Source organism: Mirounga leonina, unplaced genomic scaffold (assembly GCF_011800145.1).
Source record: "Mirounga leonina isolate KUSES-001 unplaced genomic scaffold, KU_Mleo_1.0 Mir_126, whole genome shotgun sequence".
Taxonomy (NCBI): Eukaryota; Metazoa; Chordata; class Mammalia; order Carnivora; family Phocidae; genus Mirounga; species Mirounga leonina.
The window spans coordinates 10,943,536-10,957,214 of record NW_023270314.1 but is presented as its reverse complement, the minus strand read 5'-3'; positions in this window follow the sequence as shown (position 1 = coordinate 10,957,214).

Sequence of the window (13,679 nt, the reverse complement as noted above, 5' to 3'; positions counted from 1 at the left end):
GAGTCATTAATATAGTGTGCTAAATATAAATTCAAATTTTAGAGCTCTCCACCAAAATATCCATATATATAATCTCTGTACAAAAAATGTTTGAGGGAGGTGCTTTTGTTATCATTTTATAAAATAAAAAGATGAGGCTCAAAGAAGTTAAAGAGACTTGCTTTATCAGGCAGGAAGAAAACAGAATTTAACTCAGTGGTTCTAAAAAATAGACTACCTACAAAGAAATGGGCAAAGTTAGGGAAACCAAAAAGGATGCTAAATCACCTAGAGGTTAGTAGCAAAGGAAAAGCTGTTGCTCTTCCCAACACTGAAGGAGCAATGGGAAGAAATAGTGTGACCAGAGTCTCAGGAAAGCTGAAGTCATGTAGGAGGAACTGTCAGGCATGACCTGTGGTTACAGAGGAAGACTGCCACCACCAACAATGCTTCGCTGAGGCATAGAAGAGGCAAGAAAGAAAACCTAACCTCTCTCCCCTCATACTATCTACCCTTCCTTCCCGGTCCTCCCACTGACTGAATTCAACAAGAAGCCAACTGGTAAGAGAGTACAGGAAATAGCGATCATGGGACCAGCTTCCAGGAGGGACATAGAGCAGAAAAGGATGGATGGACTTGGCAAACCATAAATAACCAGCACGTTGCCTAAGATAGGGTTGCCAGATTTAGCAAATAAAAATACAGAATACCCTGTAAAATTTGAATTTCAGATTTTTTTAAAGTAATTTTTTTAGTGTATGTCCCGTGTAATAGGATATACTAACGATTAAAAATTTATTCATTGTTTACTTAAACGAATTTAACTTGCTGTCCTGTCTTTTATGTGGCAACTTAGTCTAGACCAATAAGTAAGAGAAACTTAGAGTCCAAGCCTAAGATCCAAACCCAGTAGTTTCTATTACCCCACCATTTGTTTTGTTTTGTTTTTACATTTCCTATGCCTACCTTGTATGAGTGCATCTCCTTCACCAAAGTGGAAGTTCCTTGGGGTGAAAGGCCATGTCTCATTCATCTGTATATCTTACTATTTTTCATCTCTCCCAACCTCACTTCCAGAATTTCACAATGTTTTGTATGTAATAGGTGCTTCATACATTTTTGTTGAGCATGTTGAGCGCTTTATGAATATATTATTGAATTTGCTTTCTCATTATATATTTATTTAAGATAAATTTCTGCTAAAGTCACATATTGACTTAGATGAAAGTCTTATGTTGGGTCAATTGTCATAAATATTCAGACTCCATTTTCTGCCTTTACTCTTCAAATTAAAAAAAAAAAGTGGTGTGTTTTTGTTCTTGTTTTTTTTAGATAGAGAGACTGGGGGTTGTGAGGGGATAGGGGTAGAGGGAGAGGGAAAGATAGAGTCTTAAGCAGGCTCCATGCTCAGCACAGCATGGGCGGGGCCCAACTCGGGGCTCAGTCTTACAACCCTGAGATCATGACCTGAGACAAAATCAAGAGTCGGTCACTTAACCGACTGAGTCACTCAAGCGCCCCTCTGCCTTTTCTTTTCATCCTTTCCTCATAGAATTCCATAGTAAGCACAAAAAAAAACTATTATGCAGTCATCTTGACACTCAGGTTTCATGAGGTTTCTCTGAATCAAGTGACTGATTGGGTCAACACAGCCAAAACTGAAAAAACAAACCTTTTAAAATGTATTTTGATCTTTATCAAGGCTTTAGGGGGAAAAAATCCTGTTCTACTATAAAAGACTGAAGAAGACTTCCAAATCTCGGTGAGGTAAGACTACATTCCTGAGAATAAAAATTTATTTTCTCACTGATTTTTTAAAATTCTGTTGTTAATTCTGTAATTCTGGAGCAAGTTATCAATAGATCAGTTTTTTTTAGGATGATTTGCAGGATTCCCATACTTATTATTAATGAGCTTTTGCTCATCTTATATACACACACACACACACAAATTTGATGCACAATAATTTTTGAGTGTGAAATGGTTGTCAGTTACTTTATTTTACTTCTTTACAAAAATCAAAAATTATCTCGGGGCACCTGGCTGGCTCAGTCAGTAGAACATAGGACTCTTGATCTTGGGGTCTTGAGTTCAAGCCCCACATTGGACCTAGAGATAACTTTAAAAAAAAATCTCTCTAATGGGATGAGCTGTGCAATAACATTGAAAATCAGCAAACTTCATATATGAAAAATATGAAAAGAACCCTGTTGCCTTCAGGGATCCAAGAATTATATACTTTAGGCATTCAATTTCTATCTGTATTGAATGAATAAATATTTTTTTAATGGGACTAAATTTAACTATATAACTCAGGCCATCATGTGCTAGTTCATTGGTTTCAGAAAAGTGATTTTGTAGACTGTTCTTTAAAATATGAACATAGCTGTCTAAATAATATGTGATAATTGAAACTTCTCAGACCATAACAAAATTCTAATCCATGTCTCAGTGAAAGAAAACCTTGAGTTTGGGTCTATTATTCCACAGGTTTCCACATGACCTTTTCCAGTCATACAAGTACCCAACATTTTTGCATATATACTAAGTGCTTTACGGTCATCATTTAATTTACTCTTCAAGAGAGCATTATATTATTATAACACTCATAAGGTAAGTATTATATATTATATGATCATTACTGTTCCACAGATGAGGACACTGAGGCATAGAGAGGTTATGCAACCTGCCTAAGATCACATAGCTAGTAAGTGTTAGAAATAACAATCAAATCTAAGTCTATCAGACTACTAAGCAAATATTCTTTTTTTTTGAAAATGTTCTTAATTTCTTTGATCTTATACCCAGCAGTAAAAAAAAATTACATACGCTCGACTAGACTAACATATTATGAACCTATTGTGTACATTGTAAAACATGCAAAGATTGAAATTTTAAGAGAATAAGGAAGCACAAATAGAAACAGAAGCACCAGTTTTATCATATACCCCATGGATCATCTTGTACATGCCCTGTGTGCTGAATGTCCATTCTCAAGAATGTTGTTCTAAATTAGATTCTTTAGAAAATGTTGTGGGTTTTTTTAGTGAAAATATTCTTCACAGCTTTTGCCAAATCTAGATTTACTATGTTTGAGTTCACAATTTCCTAGACAAGGCCATTTCAACATGATTTAGCAGGAACAGGGAGATAGAACAGTGGCTGAAAGTGATGGCTACAGAGAGAACTAGAGAAGATGAAAGGGATGGAAGAACATTCACAGGCATTCAGATATGAGCTAAGTAATCCGTGTTTATATGTAAAATCAGGCTGATTAACATTTTGAAACAACAGTTTAGAGTCTTTTTATAATAAGAACAAACAGTAATTATGAATATAAGCATTATTTCTATAAAATATAAATGATGCATATTATATATGTATATATAATTATATTTAAAAAGAAAATAAACCACATTATGACAAAAACAGCCATTTCTTAAAATTGAAAATATGATTAGAAATAACACAGGTATATAAATGTTAGCTCCACATCAACTAATACTGAATCTATAATTTACTGTGGATTAATTATATATTACTAGAAAGTGGATTAAGTAAAAGAAATATTTAAACACAGAAAATCAGGTGCCTGGGTGGCTCAGTTGTTAAGCGTCTGTCTTCAGTTCAGGTCATGATCCCAGGGTCGTAGGATCGAGCCTCGCATCGGGTTCCCAGCTTGGCGGGAAGCCTGCTTCTCCCTCTCCCACTCCCCCTGCTTGTGTTCCCTCTCTCGCTGTGTCTCTCTCTGTTAAATAAATAAATAAAATCTTAAAAAAAAAAAGAAGTTTCCTTTAAAAATAAATAAATAAATAAATAAACACAGAAAATCTATCAAAATTGCTTCAGAAAGATCTGCCTGGATTTCTTGGTCATTCATGTGATCTGGTTTTTATAAGATGACATAAATAAAACCTGTCTCTGATTAATGAAGATGCATAAGAAAATTATTACATATATCTGAATGAAGTTTTTTTAGTTCCTTTCCCTACTAACATTATTTCACTATTCTTTGACTCTCAAGTATATTTTCCTTGGTCTTTTTTGGACTGCTCATGTTCTGGGAATGCAGCAGGGGAGATGTGGGTGTGGAAATGGTACCTCTAACCACCTTGGGGTCTTGAAATTCTCCTTAGCCTTTCTATGCAGACTTTTCCTTTTTAGTCATCCTTAAACTCCAGATTCCTACATTCTGAGGTTCCTTTTCAGTTTGAAACCAGAAAATTCAGATCAAAGAAGTACTTGACATCTTTCTGCAGGGGAGATACGTTCCCATAAACATTACCATTATGCATGTATAAGAGCAGACTTTATGAGAATTTCCTAGGAAATTCCTAAGTCATACCAGGTATAAGGGGAAAAATAAGACATACCAGAGCTAAATTTCCTAAGAAATACTAGTTAATATGATCATCTATCTCATTAACTAAAATCTCACCTTCAGTGCCTAACTTCCAACTTCTTATGACAAGGAATAAGTGTGGAACATCTTTTCTTCAAACCTGTATTTCCTGTTATTATATGCTTTCTTCTTCATAAATAAAAAAAAAAATTTAAGCACCACCTTTGAGGTCCTAAGAGATGTAATTTACTATTTCTGCTCTAAATTTACAGACTCTATTGTTATAAAATGCCCTTTCTTGGGCATTCTTTGAAAGAAAGGAGCCTTTGGAAAAAGTAACTGTCGCCATAGTTTTATTATTTAACCAAACACTATCTCTTGTGTTAAAGAAGTAGCCATGCATTGACATTCCCAGAACCTCACAATAAACATTGTTTTGATCATGAAACTGGGCATTGAAAACCACCTTGATTTTAGTAAGCTTCAACTTAATTGGACCCATTGCCAGGATTCCAGGCAAAACTGTCTACTGCAAAGCTGTATTTAGAGACAGCATATACAACAGAGACATTGCCTCGCTTTTCCCAATGTTACAACTACATGACAGATTTTGTGATGCCTAAATTACTCCTGGGAAGAAAACTCTGTGCCAAGGAAACTAATTGCTTTAATTCTTCAAATCAATGAGGTATAATCTATTAAATTATGGTTAATTAACATACAGAATATTTCACAATTTTTTTAAAGTTTGTTCTGTGTTGCTTAATAATCCTGCACATTCATATAACATTAAATTTGCAACACAAACACCAAAATATGTCATTTACAACATAATAGTGAATGAGATATATAATTTATCTTACGTATAATTTATCATAATAGGTACAATGCTGCATATACTTATTTACTCATTTTTATTTATACTCTGACTCTTTCCACAAAGGATTTAGATGATTATGTAAAAATTTTAGTATGTACAATAAAAAGACTGAGAGCCAACAATGGTAGATACTACATAAAGCTGTGTTTTGCCATGGGTGATTTTATTTGAAAGTTCTACCACATTGCTTTAAAATAAAAAAAAAAAGCAACCTCAATGTACTAAAAAATAGAATGTTAATAGGTAATTTAATCAACAATCTACATTAGGAATTAGATATACAATGAAGATGTGACTTAGCACAATTTAGTTGCAGAAGCTGTTTTTCAGGTTGACACATTATTAGCTACTTAGAGGGTTAGTTTTAATATCAGCTGGAAATATTAATTGCTACAGGGCCACCTGGGTGGCTCAGTCCATCAACATCTGACTCTTGATTTTGGCTCAGGCCAGGATCTCAGGGTCGTAAGACGTTCTGTGCTGCGCTGGGTGTGGAGCCTGCTTAAGTTTCTCTCTCTCCCTCTCCCTCTGCCCCTCCCCGCTTCATGCTCTCTTTCTCTCATAAATAAATAAATAAATAAGAACACTAATTGCTGTATATTTAATTATGTGAAACAGCATCATGGAGCCAAGTGGAGGCTCTATGGAAAATTTAGCTCCTTCCACCCCATGCATAATTTCCATCAACCCCTATTCTCCCCAAAGAAACATTCAACCCTATCAAAAACATTTCTTATTTAAACCTTGCATTAGCACCTTCTTTCAACCAGCCCAAGCCCTTCCTATGTAGAAATTCTGGAGCCACCACTAGCAACCTGCAAAATCATAGATTTAAATATGATGGCCTCAGTTCAAATCTCTATTTGCTGCCAAATCTGTTTTCAAAGAGCAATGAAAAGAAGGAAAGCACTTCACAGCTAGAAGAAAAAATTCTGGTAATTTAACTGGAGTAGGAGTGGAGATGCTTATTATAATATTTGATATAGACAAATATAAAGTCTAAGTAAAGAAAAGCATGAACTTAATGTAGATCTAAAATCATCACTAAAATAGATCTAATATTGTGTTGTTGGCGTTTTTAAATAGCAGCCTGTGTTTATGGTTTGAGTTGTCTCAGGTTTTGAAATTGTTATGTATGTAAACACTTTTATTGGAATTCCCCCAGTTACTCTCCTTGGTCCATATTTCTTCTTCTTTTTTTTAAATCTAGAATAATATTTATTAAGATCATGAGTACCATGTCTTATTTACAAATTTAGTTGGAGGTGCTGTTATTTATTTATCATGATTCTGTTATATAATGTGAAATATACATTACATGCACCTATAATCCTAAAAACATAGGTATGTATATATATACTTTTAATCTAGTTTAACAGTTATCCATGTATCCATATGGGTCCATATTTCTTCTAATTCTACTTGCTCTTCCTGAGTGATTTTTAATATTGTCATAATTTTAACTACACCTAAATGCTGTTGACTACCAAATCTGGGTGTTTAAGAGAAACATCCAATCATCACACACTCACATCCAACTATATCTTAAAATTTCCCCTAGTTATGATATAGATTTCCTCAATCTCAACTTGTCTTAAATTAAGCTCATAGTATCTTTCTTAAACCTATGCCTCCTCTTATAATTACTTCAGCTTTGGTACCCAATCCACCTGATTACCCATGTTAGAAACTGAATCTTTCCTATCCCTCACTCTCCGTACAATCAATGATCAAGTTTTGTCAATCTCCTAAACATTTTTTTAATTCTTATCTTCCTTCTACTACTAAGCACAGGTCCTCATTTTTACTCCCCTGGAACAATGGTTTCCTAACTGGCCTCTCTGCCATCAATTTTGTCCCTCTACAATTGTTTCCTACACTCCTGCCAGAGTTCTGGAATGCTACCAGTGTGTTCTAAAATGCAAACTTATCCATATCACAGATCTATTTAAAACCCTTAGTGGCTCCCCCAAAGATTTGTGCATTACTTCCCAAAGTGTGCCTCTAGAACTTTAGTCCCAAAAGATGATCTTTTTAAGTGTTTCATAGTCAGAAAACTGTATAGTATGTCCCTGGAGAATCACACTGTATATTAGCATATTTAAGCTTCTCACAGACTCTATGTTAAAGAAGCCTTTTCGATCCAATGTTTGGAAAACTGCTTCCCCCACAGAATTCTCCCTAGGAACAAAATATTTCATCAGATATCTTCTAGGGAAGCTCCTTAACATGTCACATGAGGCCTTGCATGATCTGGAGTCTGCCTGACTCTTTGGCCATCATTTTCCCCCCAGTGCCCACACCCTTCTTTGTTCTCCAATACCACTGAAGCATTGTTTCTTAGCCCTTGGCCCTAGCTCAAGCTGTTTCTTCTTCTATTTCTGTTTCTTCTGTTTACTTCTGTTTCTTCTTCTTCTAAGACTTGTTTCAAAGTCTTAAAGAAGACTTTGCCTAACCCCTTCTGTGTACTTCCATAGCCCTCCAGGCTTGCCTCTTTCATTGTTACTGAATTCAACTACTTGTGAATCTCTCTCCCCGATTAGACTATCAACTTCTTGAAGGTGGTGATTATGTTTTATTTGTCTTTGTATCCCTAGCATAAGCACAATACTTGGCATTGAGTAAGACTAAAGTGAAATCAATAATGCCTGGCCTATGTAGCAGGTACCCATTAATAAATCCCACGAATATTAGTTGAATCAGAAACAGGTTTCCCTCAACCATAAATCACTTGTTTGAAGGTCTTTGAACATAGAAACAATTCTTCCAGTAATGACTTTTATCTGACGCATCTAATAAATTCCTTTTAATCACCACTGTACCTTCACAGACATCGATGCCCCTTTTACTGTCTTACAGCACATATAATACTGGTTGCTCTATAAATCTGAAGAGTTGTGGCCTTTCACTGAATTTCTTTATGAGTTAAATCTTTCAGATACACAGAACTGAGTACGTAAAGGAAAGACGTGGTTTAGGATTCCCTGGATTGTTTCATGAAAGGATATAGTGAGGTAAATTAATGCTGACACAGTGCCCTCTGTCAAAATAGCATGCTGGTCTGAGAAAATGATCACAAACAGCATATGTGCCAGTTGGAGAAGAGCAGAGCACTCTAGATGGCTGTGTTACATCTGACATTTTTAAACAGCCAGACTTTCAGAATACAGAAGTGGAAAATCTTCTCCTGGGAGATAATCTAAAGTTGTTGCTTTTAAGATCCCAGGAGGGGTCTTCATTATAAGGTGAATCAACCTCTTAAAACTGGAGGCTAAATGGATGTTTACTAAAAACCATGCTTCTTTTTCTTATAATTCTGTTCCCTTTTACTTATCATATATCACTTATCATTTCTATTATATTTTTGCAGAACAATTAAATTGCTACTTACCTATGGCTCAATGAGAATTTGTATATTTAGGTCTTTTAACATTTCTGGGTAAGTCAACCTTTAATTTAAATATCTCTTGCAATCTTTAATGGATTTCTACTATCATGAAGTAAGGTAGTTCCCACTTATTTGTGGTTTTGCTTTCCAAAGTTTCAGTCACCTGCAGTCAACCACAGTCAAAAGCAGATGAACCTCACATATCTGGACATATTCTCATTGATTGTCAGAAGGTTACTAGTAGCCTAATGCTACATCACGATGCCTACATCATTCACCTCACTTCATTTTATCACGTAGGCATTTTATCATTTCATATCATCACAAGAAGAAGGCTGAGTACAGTATAATAAGATATTTTGACTGAGAGAGAGACCAAATTCATATAGTATTTATTATAGTATATTTTTGTAATTGTTCTATTATGAGTCATTGTTGTTAATTTCTTACTGTGCCTAATTTATACATTAAATTATCATAGGTATGTATGTATGGGAAAAATCATAGTATATATAGAGTTTGGTACTATTTGTGGTTTCAGGCATCCACTGGGGGTCTTGAAACACATTTCCTGTGGATAGGGAGGTTGGGTTTCTGTAAAAGTATCTGCTGGAAAGGGCACCTCAGTTACTCCATCCAACTGTGCAGGGGAAGTTTATCTCTGGTCCAATGGCATTTGATTTCTGAAAGAATCTCGCTACATAGCAATCACATGTGCTGAATTTCATCATGACATTACTTAAATAGTGGGGAATAGACTGCTATATGCTCTGATAAAGACACTTGGAGAGGGGCACCTGGGTGGCTCAGTCATTAAGCGTCTGCCTTCAGCTCAGGTCATGATCCCAGGGTCCTGGGATCGAGCCCCGCATCGGGCTCCCTGCTCAGCGGGAAGCCTGCTTCTCGCTCTCCCACTCCCCCTGCTTGTGTTCCCTCTCTCGCTGTCTCTCTCTCTCTGTCAAAAAACAAATAAAATCTTAAAAAAAAAAAAAAAAGACACTTGGAGAGAATTCTAACCCTTCAAATTCCAAAAATACGGGAGAATGATAAAAATTGACCAGTCCTGGCTCTGGCCCCCTGAGACATAAGAATACTTTCATAGATTATAATGGGAGCCTCACCTTGACCACCTGGCCATGGGCTGTAGCTGTGGCCTGGCTGTTCTTCCCTAGACCTAGAAATTAGCAAGGATTTATTAAGAAAAAAAAAAATCTGTTTTTTTCTAGATGAAGCAGCAGAGAGAAAAACATAATAGACAACAGAAGGCAGAAATGGCAATTTCCTTCTCTTACTCTTTTTCCCTTCTTCCTCTTTTGTCTTTAATTTAAATGGGATCCTGGGGATACTACTAACACCTTCACATTGTACTCACAGTCCCTTTTATATGCAATTCATCTCTTTACTTGGTTATTGTGCACCACCTCCAATTCCACACCAAAAATATTTATATTCCCAATATAATAATGGACATCTTTCTACTTGTAGGTTTCAAAATGGAAGAAGTATGTAATATAATGTACAATGTACATAAGTGCATCGTTGTACCTTTTTGTTTGGGGTCTTCTTTTTCTCTATACAGTATTATAATCTTATATCATTTTGTAAACTGTTATAATTCCCCCTTTCTTTTTTAGTCATTATCATTTGCAGTGACTTCCTATCCCTAGAATTTCTGGAACTCATTTCTGTTCCAAGCTGTTAGGTTTCTTCCAAAGTGAAGTCCTGCTGTATCTTCCGTGGCATACATGTCTGAACTTGTATTTACTGTATTTTACTTCTCAGCCCTCATTCACATTGACAGTGCCTCCCAATTTAGGTCACCAAATGGACTTCATTATCATGTTTTTTGCCTTCATAGAGTCCAGATAAAGAATAAAATGTCCGACAGAATAAACATGACCTTATTCTGACTCCTGTGGCACTCAGCCAGGCATCTTGACACGACAGGCTCATTCTTACTCTTCGTCTGCTAAAAACCATTGCTCACATCAGTTGAAGCAAGATTTCAAATGATATACATCATTTGATATCAAAAAATGTCTCAGGGCCCGGTGAAGTAGCAACCTATTTTGTTTAGCAATTTTAAGAGGAAAAAATTATTTAGTACAGTTGACATAACCCACTTTTTACAAAAGAAGGCGTGGCTTAAGATTCTAATTCACCTATTGTTCACACATTTTCTCCCAGTGTTTGATGTCAGACCTGCAGGATCTTGCTTTTGGCTTTTTGCCTTGCTTTGTTTGTTGTTTTTATGGGCTTTGAAGGTGTGTATCTAATACCTGGACTTGGGGCAATGTGATATTGTGGAAACCCATTAGATTAGTAGCTAAAAGACCTGAGTTCTAATCCTGGCTCTGCTATTATTATTTACAATCTTGGTTAAGTCAATCAAATGTCAAGACTTGAATCTTTTTCATCTGTACAATGAAAGGGTTAGATTTCAATTTATTACATCCCAACATATTCTGATTCTCTGACTTTGTGTGTGTGGATTTAAGAATTCCTTCCTTTGGACTGCTCCTATAAGAAGACTGAACAGAGGCTGACAATGCAACTTACCTTACAAGACTTTGAAAGGCCCATCTAGCAAAAGCATCTGCAGATCTCTGTTTTCTCTCTCATCTAGTTTTAAATTTCATCTTAAAGAGTTGTCACCATGTGGGACAGCCAAGGAATAAGAGGTATAATCTTTGGAAGGCCTAATTAACTAGCATATATATTTTCCCTGGTATGGTACACTCACTGTGTCCCTTTATTAGATATTAATTTCTTTAACTACTGAGGCAACTGTTTGGAATTTGAAGGTGTAAAGGACAAAATAATAAACATATCTTGCATAGGTAAAGAACTGTAGACTTTACAAAGGACTTTAATGTCTATCTCAATGAAGGAACAAGCAGGAAGGAACTGTGGGAGTATATGGTCACTGACAAATGTTACTTGAAGGAGAATATAAGCTTAATAGCTACTGCATGCAAATAAGCCTATTGAATGAAAAAATTCTGGATGATTCTTGCATCTCCATTTGGTATTCTCTCTCCTTTTTTTCTTTTACTCTCTCTTCTACCCACTTACCAACCCTATAAAGTGCCCAGTACCTTCAGCCTGCCACTGAACTTTCTAGAACACCCCACCCACCCCACCACAGAATTCTGTATAGAATTGCCCTACTCTGACAGCTATGTATCTGTTGGTCTTTACCAAGACTGTCAAAATATTCCTCATCAGAATGTCCTGAGGTTATTGTCCCACAATAACCCATGGTTATGTGTCAATGGATGCTACCCTGCTAGGTAAAATAAGGTAGGTTTCATTGGAAGAAAACAAAAGAAGTTTATTTTTTTTACTTAAATTTTACTTAGTTAACATACAGTGCAATATTGATTTCTGAGTAGAAATCAGTGGTTCTGATTCACTTACATACAAGACCTAGCACTCATCACAATAAGTACACTCCTTAATACCCTTCACCCATCTAGTGCATCCCCCACCCACGTCCCTCCATCATCCCTCAGTTTGTTCTCTATTGTTAAGAGTCTCTTATGGTTTATTTCCCTCTCTCCCTTGTTTTTTCCCCCTCCTCCCGTATGTTTGTTTTCTTTCTTAGATTCCTCATATGAGTGAGATCATATGGTATTTTTCTTTCTCTGACTGACTTATTTCACTTAGCATAATACACTCTAGCTCCATCCACATTGTTGAAATGGCAAGATTTCATTCTTTCAGATGGCTGAGTAATATTCCATTATAATATTCTATTATAAATATTATGTATATATACATATATATACTTTATCCATTCATCAGTTGATAAATAGCTTGGCTATTGTTGCTAATGCTGCTATAAACATTGGGATGCATGCATCCCTTCAAATCTGTATTTTTGTATCCTTTGGATAAATACCTAGTAGTGCAACTGCTGGGTCATAGGGTAGTTCTATTTTTAACTTTTTGAAGAACGTCCATACTGTTCTCCAGAGGAAGAAAACAAAAGGAGTTGCTTCATAGGAATTTCAAGGGCTCAGGAAGCCATAATGAGGGAGATACTTTGAGACACTTACAGACCTGTAGCAATCTTTAAATCACACAAGAAAAGCTAAGCCTACCAACAGAATAGGCTTTAATATATTGAATAATATATAAATTCATATACTTCTTGCCACAATTTGCCTTCTTACCGTCTATGCTTCAAACTTGTCAAACTAAAGACATGTTATCCTGAATTCAAGTTGATAAATATATTTACGAAAATTATTTATTCTCAATACTCTGATTAACTAGTTTCAAAGATCCTGTCCAGTGTTTATATAACATGACCTCCCTAATGTTGAATTTTTCTCATTTCACTTTTCTTCTGATTATAAAAGAACATATATTGTAAAAATTTAGAAAATGCAGAATAGTGTAAATAAACAAAAGGCAGTAATGCAAACAAAGAATCCATTAGCCAGAAAGAACCACTATTAATATCTAGATATATTTCTTTTCAGTCTCTTTTTCCTAAAAACTAAACAACATTATATATGCCTCAGTTAACCAACATCCTAAAAAAAAATGTGCTTATCCATCCTATGTATGTAACACAAGTTTATGTAATGACTTTCTTATTTTAGACATTTAAATTATTTCAAATTTTATTATAAGAAACAATGAGAAAAACATGATTATGAAAAAATTATTCTCATCTCTAATTATTGCCATAAAAATTCCTGTAAGTACAATTACTGGTTAAAATATATATATATTTTTTAAGATTCTTATACCAAAAAGTAGAAATAGTAAACATGTGGGTAAGTGTAGGGGTGCCTAGGTGGCTCAGCTGGTTAAGTGACTGCCTTCGGCTCAGGTCATGATCCCAGGGTCCTGGGATCAAGCCCCACATTGGGCTCCCTGTTCAGCGGGAAGCCTGCTTCTCCCTCTCCCACTCCCCCTACTTGTGTTCTCTCTCTCACTGTGTCTCTCTCTCTCTGTCAATTAAATAAATAAATAAAATCTTTAAAAAAAAATATGTGGGTAAGTGTAAAAAAAAAATCGGTTTATATTTTTCTTTCTTTCCTCATCTAAAAGACATATGACTTTATTTTATTTTA